This window comes from Eriocheir sinensis, unplaced genomic scaffold (genome assembly GCF_024679095.1).
Source record: "Eriocheir sinensis breed Jianghai 21 unplaced genomic scaffold, ASM2467909v1 Scaffold102, whole genome shotgun sequence".
Taxonomy (NCBI): Eukaryota; Metazoa; Arthropoda; class Malacostraca; order Decapoda; family Varunidae; genus Eriocheir; species Eriocheir sinensis.
The window spans coordinates 625596-636391 of NW_026110319.1; positions in this window are offsets into that span (position 1 = coordinate 625596).

Sequence of the window (10796 nt, forward strand, 5' to 3'; positions counted from 1 at the left end):
ACGAATTTACATTATTTTATATGTACTTTTTTATATATATTTTTATACGCATTTACATTATTTAATATTTATTTTGAATATATAATTTTATACAAATTCATGGTATTTTATGTGTATTTGTATATATATTTTCATATAAATTTACATTATTTTATGTGTATTTTGTACATATTTTTCATTAAAAATTTACCGTATTTTATGTTTATTTTGTATGTGTATTTTGAACATTTATATTTATACAAATACACATTCTTTTATTGGTATTTTGTTGATTTATTTTGTTTCGAATTTATATTATTTTATGTGTATTTTGTTTTCATTTTTTTATACGTATTTACCTAATTTTATGTGTATTTTGTATATATATTTTATAGATATCTACGTTATTTTATGTGTATTCGTATATATATTTTGAAACAAATTTACATTGTTTTATATGTATTTTTGCATATCTCTTTCAATAGAAGTTTACCTTATTGTATGTGCTTTTTGTAAATTTATCTCAATACAAATTTAAATATTTTATGTGTATTTTGGTATATATATTTTTATAAGAAATGCGCTATTTGATGGGAATTTTGCATCTTTATTTTCAAACAAATTTACATTATTTTATTAATATTCGGTGTATTTATTTTGATACGATCTAACATTATTCTATTTGTTTTTTGTATATATATTTTTTTATACATATTTACATTATTTAATGTATATCTTGCATATATATTTCATACAAATTTATTATCTATTATTTATTTTCATACAAATACACATTCTTTTCATGATATTTTGTTTATTTATTTTGACACGAATTTACATTACTTAATATGTATTTTATATATAGATTTTTATACGTATTTACATAATTTCATGTGTATTTTGTATATATATTTCTATAGAAATCTACGTTATTTTATGTGTATTCGTATATATATTTTGAAACAAATTTACATTGTTTTATTTGTATTTTGCGTTTTTTTTCAATACAAATTTACCTTATTGAATGTGTGCATTTTGTATATTAATTTTATTACAAACTTAATTATTCTATGTGAATTTTTGTATATGTCTTTTTAAAAAAAATATGCTTTATCTTATGGGTATTTTGCATCTTTATTTTCATACAAATTTAAATTATTTTATTGATTTCCTGTGTACTTATTTTGATACGATTTTACATTATTCTATGTATAACAAAAATAAATACAGAATACACAAAAATAGATATGCAAAATACATATAAACAATGTAAATTTGTTTCAAAATATATATACGAATACTCATGAAATAAGGTAGATTTCTATAAAAATATATATACAAAATACACATAAAATTAAGTAAATACGTATAAAAAATGTATACAAAATCAACATAAAATAATGTAAATTAGTATTAAAATAAATAAACAAAATACCAATAAAAGAATGTGTATTTGTATAAATATATATATATATATACAAAATACACATTAAATAATATAATTTTTTTTAAAACTATACAAAATACACATGAAATGATGTAAATACGTATAAAAATATATATACAAAATACACATTAAATAATGTAAATTCGCGTCAAAATAAATAAACAAAATATCAATAAAAGAATGTGTATTTGTATGAAAATAGCTGTTCAAAATACACATAAAATAACCTAAATTTGTATCAAACTATATACAAAAATACACAAAAAAATTTTAAATTTAAATTTACCTTATTGTATTTGCATTTTGTATATTTATTTTAATACAAATTCAAATATTTTATGTGTATTCTGGTATATATAATTTTATAAAAAACGCGTTATTTTATAGGTATTTTGCATCTTAGTTTTCATACAAATGTACATTATTTTATTAATATTCTGTGTATATATTTTGATACGATTTTATATTATACTATTTGAGTTTGGTATATATTTTTTTATACATATTTTCATTATTTAATGTGTATTTTTTATATATATTTTATACAAATTAACATTATTTTAAGTGTATTTGTTTATATAATTTCATTCAAATTTACAGTATTTTAAGTGTATTTTGTATATATATTTAAATACAAACTTACTTAATTTTATGTGTATTTTGTATATTTCTTTTCATACAAATTTAAATTATTTTTGTGTTTTTTTGTATAAACATATAGAGTAAATTTCTATGATAATATATATTCAAAATACATATAAAATTATGTAAATAAGTATAAAAATATATATATCAAATACACCTAAAAAAAATAAAATTCGTATCAAAATAAATAAACAAAATTCCGAGAAAAGAACGTAAATTTGTAGGAAAATAAATATACAAAATATACATAAAATTACGAAAATTTGAATAAAAATATATAAAAAAAACAAAAAAATAAATTTCAATTTGTATGAAAATAGATATACAAAATACACATATGATTATTTAAATTTGTATTTAAATACATGTACAAAATACACATAAAATAATGTAAATTTGTATGAAATGAAAACAAATTCACATAAAATAACGTACATTTGTATAAAATAGATATACAAAATATACATAGAATAATGTAAAATTGTATCAAAATAAATACACAGAATATCAATAAAATAATGTAATTTTGTGTGAAAATAAAGATGCAAAATACCCATAAAATAAAGCATATTTTTTTAAAAAAACATATACAAAAAAACACATAGAATAATTAAATGTGTATTAAAAATGCATATAAAAGTGTAAATTTGTTTCAAAATATATATACGAATACACATAAAATAACGTAGATTTCTATAGAAATATATATACAAAATACACATGAAATGATGTAAATACGTATAAAAATATATATACAAAATACACATTAAATAATTTAAATTCTCGTCAAAATAAATAAACAAAATATCAATAAAAGAATGTGTATTTGTATGAAAATAGATATACAAAATACTCATAAAATAACCTATGTTTGTATAAAACTATATACAAAAATACACAAAAATAGTTTAAATTTGTATGAAAATAAATATACAAAAGACACATAAAATTAGGTAAATTTGAATTGAAATACATATACAAAATACAAATAAAATAATGGAAATTTGAATGAAAATATATAAACATGTACACTTAAAATAACGTAAATTTGTATCAAATATATATACAAAATACACATTAAATAATGTAAATATGTATAAAAAATATATACAAAACACAAATAGAATAATGTAAAATCGTATCAACAATAAATACACAGAATATTAATAAAATAATGTAAATTTGTATGAAAATAAAGATGCAAAATAGCCATAAAATAACGCATTTTTATAAAAAATATATACCAAAATACACATAAAATATTAAAATTTGTATTAAAATAAATATAAAAAATGCACATACTATAAGGTAAATTTGTATTGAAAGATATGCAAAATACATATAAAACAATGTAAATTTGTTTCAAAATATATATACGAATACACATAAAATAACGTAGATTTCTATAAAAATATATACACATAAAATTAAGTATATACGTATAAAAAAATTAATACAAAAAATACATAAAAATCGTATCAAAATAAATAAACAAAATACCAGTAAAAGAATGTGTATTTGTATAAATATAAATATACAAAATACACATAAAATATCGTAAATTTGTATAAAACTATATACAAAAATACACAGAAGTAATTAAATTTGTATGAAAATATATATACAAAATACAGCTAAAATGAGCTAAATTTGATTTGAAATGTACATACAAAATACATAAAATAATGTAAATCTGTATCAAAATATTTATACAAATACATATAATAACGTAGATTTGTTTAAAAATATAAACAAAATACAGATAAAGTAATGTAAATACGTATAAAAAAATATGTACAAAATACACATATAATCATGTAATTCGTATCAAAATAAATAAACAAAATAGCAATAAAATAATGTAAATTTGTATGAGAAAACATATACAAATAACGCAAATTTCTATAAAAATATATGCACAAAAATGCACATAAAATAAAGTAAATTTGGAAAAAAAATATATATACAAAACACACACTAAATAATGTAAATGCGTACATAAAATATCCTAAATTTGTATAAAACTATATACAAAAATACAAAAAAATAATTTAAATTTGTTTGTAAAGAAATATACAAAATACACATAAAATTAGGTAAATTTGTATTGAAATACATATTCAAAATACACATCAAATAATGTAAATTTGAATGAAAATATATAAACAAATACACTTAAAATAACGTAAATTTGTATAAAATATATATGCAAGATACACATTAAATAATGTAAATGTGTATAAAAAAATATATATACAAAAAACAAATAGAATAAAGTAAAATCGTATCAAATAAATACACAGAATATCAATAAAATAATGTAAATTTGTATGAAAATAGAGATGCAAAATTCCCAAAAATTATCGCATTTTTTATTAAAATATATTTACCAAAATACACATAAAATATTTAAATTTGTATTGAAATAAATAAACAAAATGCATATACAGTAAGGTAAATTTGTATTGAAAGAGATATTAAAAAATTCATATAAAACAATGTAAATTTGTTTCAAAATATATATACGAATACACATAAAATAAAGTAGATTTCTAGAGAAATATATATACAAAATACATATGAAATTATGTAAATACGTATAAAAATATATATACAAAATACATATCAAATAATGTAAATTCGTGTCAATATAAATAAACAAAATATCATGAAAAGAATGTGTATTTGTATGAAAATAGATAATAGATAATAAATTTGTATAAATTATATATGCAAGATACACATTAAATAATGTAAATATGTATAAAAAAGTATATACAAAAAACAAATAGAATAATGTAACATCGTATCAAAATAAATACACCGAATATTAATAAAATAATGTAAATTTGTATGAAAATAAAGATGCAAAATTCCCATAAAATAGCGCATTTCTTATAAAAATATATATACCAAAATCCACATAAAATATTTAAATTTGCATTGAAATAAATATACAAAATGCACATACAATAAGGTAAATTTGTATTGAAAGAGATATGCAAAAATACATATAAAACAATGAAATTTGTTTCAAAATATATATACGAATACAAATAAAAAAACGTAGATTTCTATAAAAATATGTATACAAAATACACATAAAATTAAGTAAATACGTATAAAAAAATGTATACAAAATACACATAAAATAATGTAATTTCGAATTTAAAATAAATGTAAATTTGAATGAAAATATAAAAACAAATACACTTAGGATAACGTAAATTTGTATAAAATATATATGCAAGATACACATTAAATAATGTAAATGTGTATAAAAAAATATATACAAAAAACATATAGAATAATGTAAAATCGTATCAAAATAAATACACAGAATATCAATAAAATAATGTAAATTTGTATGAAAATAAAGATGCAAAATTCACAAAAATTATCGCATTTTTTATAAAAATATATATACCAAAATACACATAAAATATTTAAATTTCTATTGAAATAAATATACAAAGTGCATATACAGTAAGGTAAATTTGTATTAAAAGAGATATTCAAAAATACATACAAAACAATGTAAATTTGTTTCAAAATATATATAAGAATACACATAAAATAAAGTAGATTTCTATAGAAATATATATACAAAATACATATGAAATTATGTAAATACGTATAAAAATATATATACAAAATACATATCAAATAATGTAAATTCGTGTCAAAATAAATAAACAAAATATCATGTAAAGAATGAGTATTTGTATAAAAATAGATAATAGATAATAAATTTGTATAAAATATGTATGCATGATACTCATTAAATAATGTAAATATGTATAAAAAAAAGCATATACAAAAAACAAATAGAATAATGTAAATTCGTATCAAAATAAATACACCGAATATTAATAAATAATGTAAATTTGTATAAAAATAAAGATGCAAAATTCCCATAAAATAGCGCATTTCTTATAAAAATATAAATACCAAAATACACATAAAATATTTAAATTTGTATTGAAATAAATATACAAAATGCACATACAATAAAGTAAATTTGTATTGAAAGAGATATGCAAAAATACATATAAAACAATGTAAATTTGTTTCAAAATATATATACGAATACAAATAAAAAAACGTAGATTTCTATAAAAATATATATACAAAATACACATAAAATTAAGTAAATACGTATAAAAAAATGTATACAAAATACTCATAAAATAATGTAAATTCGATTGAAAATAAATAAACAAAATACCAATAAAAGAATGTGTATTTGAATAAATATAAATATACAAAATACATATACAAAATAAACATAAAATAAGGTAGATTTGTAATAAAATATATGTACAAAATACACATAAAATAATGTAAATTTATATGAATATATATACAAATACACATAAAATACCATGAATTTGTATAAAAATATATATTTAAAATAAATATTAAATAATGTAAAAGCGTATAAAAATATATATACAAAGTACATATAAAATAATGTAAATTCGTATCAATATAAATCAACAAAACACCAATAAAATAAAAAAAAAAAAATATATATATATATATATATATATATATATATATATATATATATATATATATATATATATATATATATATATATATATATATATATATATATATATATATATATATATATATATATATATATATATATATATATATATATATATATATATATATATATATATATATATATATATATATATATATATATATATATATATATATATATATATATATATATATATAAATGAAAATAAATTTACAAAATACACATAACATAACTAAAATTTGAATTAAAATATATACAAAATACATAGAAATAATTTGAGTTTGTATGAAAATAGATATACAAAATACACATAAAACTAGGTAAATTTCTTTTAAAATGTATATACAAAATAGCCATAAAATATTGTAAATTTGTGTCAAAATATTTAAACAAATACACATAAAATAACGTAAATTTGTTTGAAAAATATATACAAAATACACATAGAATAATGTCAATTCGTATCAAAATGAATGAGCAGAATATCAATAAAATAATGTTTATTTGTATGAAAATAAAGATGCAAAATACCCAAAAAATAAAGCATATGTTTTCAAAAACACACATCGAATAATTAAATTTGTATTAAAATTAATATACAAAATGCGTATATAATAAGGTAAATTTGTATTGAAAAATATGCATACACGTTTACTCATACAAATTTTATTATTTTATTGGTATTTTGTTTATTTATTTTGATACAATTACATGATTATATGTGTCTTTTGTACACATTTTTATACGTATTTACATTATTTAATGTGTATTTTGTTTATATATTTTCATACAAATTTACGTTATTATATCTGTATTTGTATAAATATTTTGAAACAAATTTACTTTATTTCATGTATTTTGTATATATATTTCAATTCAAATTTAGTTTATTTTGTGTGTATTTTGTATATATTTTCATACAAATTTAATTACTTATGTGTATTTATGTATATAGTTTTATATAAATTTACGTTATTTTATGTGTATTTTGTATATTTATATTTATACAAATACACATACTTTTATTGGTACTTTGTTTATTTATTTTGATACAAATTTACATTATTTTATGTATTTTGTATACATTTTTTTATACGTATTTACTTCATTTTATGTGTATTTTGTATATATATATTTATAGAAATCTACGTTATTTTATGTGTTTTCGTATACATATTTTGAAACAAATTTACATTGCTTTATATGTATTTTGCGTATCTATTTTAATACAAATTTACCTTATTGTATGTGTTTTTTTATATTTATTTTAATAAATCTAATTTTTTAAGTGTATTTTTGTTTATATATTTTTATAAATAAAAAAAATGCGTTATTTTATGGGTATTTTGCCTCTTTATTTTCATACAAATTTACATTATTTTATTAATATTCAGTGTATTTATTTTGATACGATTTTACATTATTCTATTTGTGTTTTGTATATATTTTTTTATACAAATTTACGTCATTTTAAGTGTATTTGTCTATGTATTTTCACTCAAATTTACATTATTTTATGTGTATTTTGAATATGTATTTCCATACAAATTTACCTAATTTTATGAGTATTTTGTATATTTACTTTCATACAAATTTGGAATATATTTGTGTATTTTTGTATATAGTTTGATACAAATTTAGTTATTTTATGTGTATTTTGAATATCTAATAAATATATATACAAAATACATATGAAATTATGTAAATACGTATAAAAATATATATACAAAATACATATCAAATAATGTAAATTCGTGTCAAAATAAATAAACAAAATATCATGAAAAGAATGTGTATTTGTATGAAAATAGATATTAGATAATAAATTTGTATAAAATATATATGCAAGATACACATTAAATAATGTAAATATGTATAAAAAAGTATATACAAAAAAAATAGAATAATGTAAAATCGTATCAAAATAAATACACCGAATATTAATAAAATAATGTAAATTTGTATGAAAATAAAGATGCAAAATTCCCATAAAATAGCGCATTTCTTATAAAAATATATATACCAAAATACACATAAAAGTTTTAAATTTGTATTGAAATAAATAAACAAAATGCATATACAATAAAATAAATTTGTATTGGAAGAGATATGCAAGTATACATATAAAACAATGTAAATTTGTTTCAAAATATATATGAATACAAATAAAAAAACGTAGATTTCTATAAAAATATATATACAAAATACACATAAAATTAAGTAAATACGTATAAAAAAATGTATTCAAAATACACATAAAATAATGTAAATTCTAATTAAAATAAATAAACAAAATACCAATAAAAGAATGTGTATTTGGATAAATATAAATATACAAAATACACATACAAAATAAACATAAAATAAGGTAGATTTGTAATAAAATATATGTACAAAATACACATACAATGTTGTAAATTTATATGAAAATATATATACAAATACACATAAAATACCATGAATTTGTATAAAAATATATCTTCAAAATAAATATTAAATAATGTAAGAGCGTATAAAAATATATATACAAAGTACATATAAAATGAAAATTAAGATGCAAAATACCTTTAACATAACGCATTTTTTTATAAAATTATTGATACCAAAATACACATAAAATATTTGAACTTGTATTAAAATAAATATACAAAATGCACATACAATAATAATAAATTTGTATTGAAATAGATATGGAAAATACATATAAAATAATGTAAATTTGTTTCAAAATATATATACGAATGCACATAAAATAATGTAGATTTCTATAAAAGTACATATACAAAATACACATAAAATTAAGTAAATACGTATAAAAAAATGTATACAAAATACACATAAAATAATGTAAATTCGTATAAATATAAATAAACAATATACCAATAAAAGAATGTGTATTTGTATAAATATAAATATACAAAATGCACATAAAATAACGTAAATTTATATAAAACTATATACATAAAATAACGCAAATTTCTATAAAAATATATGTACAAAAATGAACATTAGATAAATTTGCATAAATATATATATATATATATATATATATATATATATATATATATATATATATATATATATATATATATATATATATATATATATATATATATATATATATATATATATATATATATATAAAATGGTATAAAAATATGTATACAAACTACCTATGTAATAATCTATATTCTTATCTAATTAAATTAAGAAATATCAATAAAATAATGTAATTTTGGATGAAAATATATATACAAAATACACATAAAATAACCTAAATACAAATACAAATATACACATAAAATAATTTAAAATTGAATGAAATAAATATACAAAATAAACATAAAATAAGGTAAATTTGTAATGAAATATATGAAAAAATACACATAAAATAATATAAATTTGTATGAAAATATATATACAAATACACATTAAATAACATGAATTTGTATAAAATTTGTATCAAGATATATACTTATACACACAATAAAATAACGTAATTTTTTTATGAAAATGTATATACAAAATACGCATAAAATAAATTAAATACGTAGAAAAATATATATACAAAAAACACATAAAATAATGTAAATATGTATGAAAATATATAAACAAATACACATAAAATAATGTAAATTTGGATAAAATATGTATCATAAAATAATATAAATTCGTATCAAAATAAATAAACAAAATACCAATAAAAGAATGTGTATTTGTATGAATAAAAATATACAAAATACACATAAAATAACGTAAATTTATATAAAACAATATACAAAAATACACAGAAGTAATTAAATTTGTATGAAAATATATACAAAATACACACGAAATAAGCTAAATTTAAATTGAAATATATATACAAAATACATGAAATAAAGTAAATTTGTATCAAAATATTTATACAAATACACATATAATAACGTAAATTTGTATGAAAATATATAAACAAAATACAAATTAAATAATGTAAATACGTATAAAAAAGTATGTACAAAATACACATATAATCATGTAATTCGTATCAAAATAAATAAACAAAATACCAATAAAATAATAAATATTTGTATGAGTAAACGTGCATGTTGCATATTTTTTCAATACAAATTTACCTTATTATATACGCATTTTGTATATTAATTTTAATACAAATTTAATTATTCGATG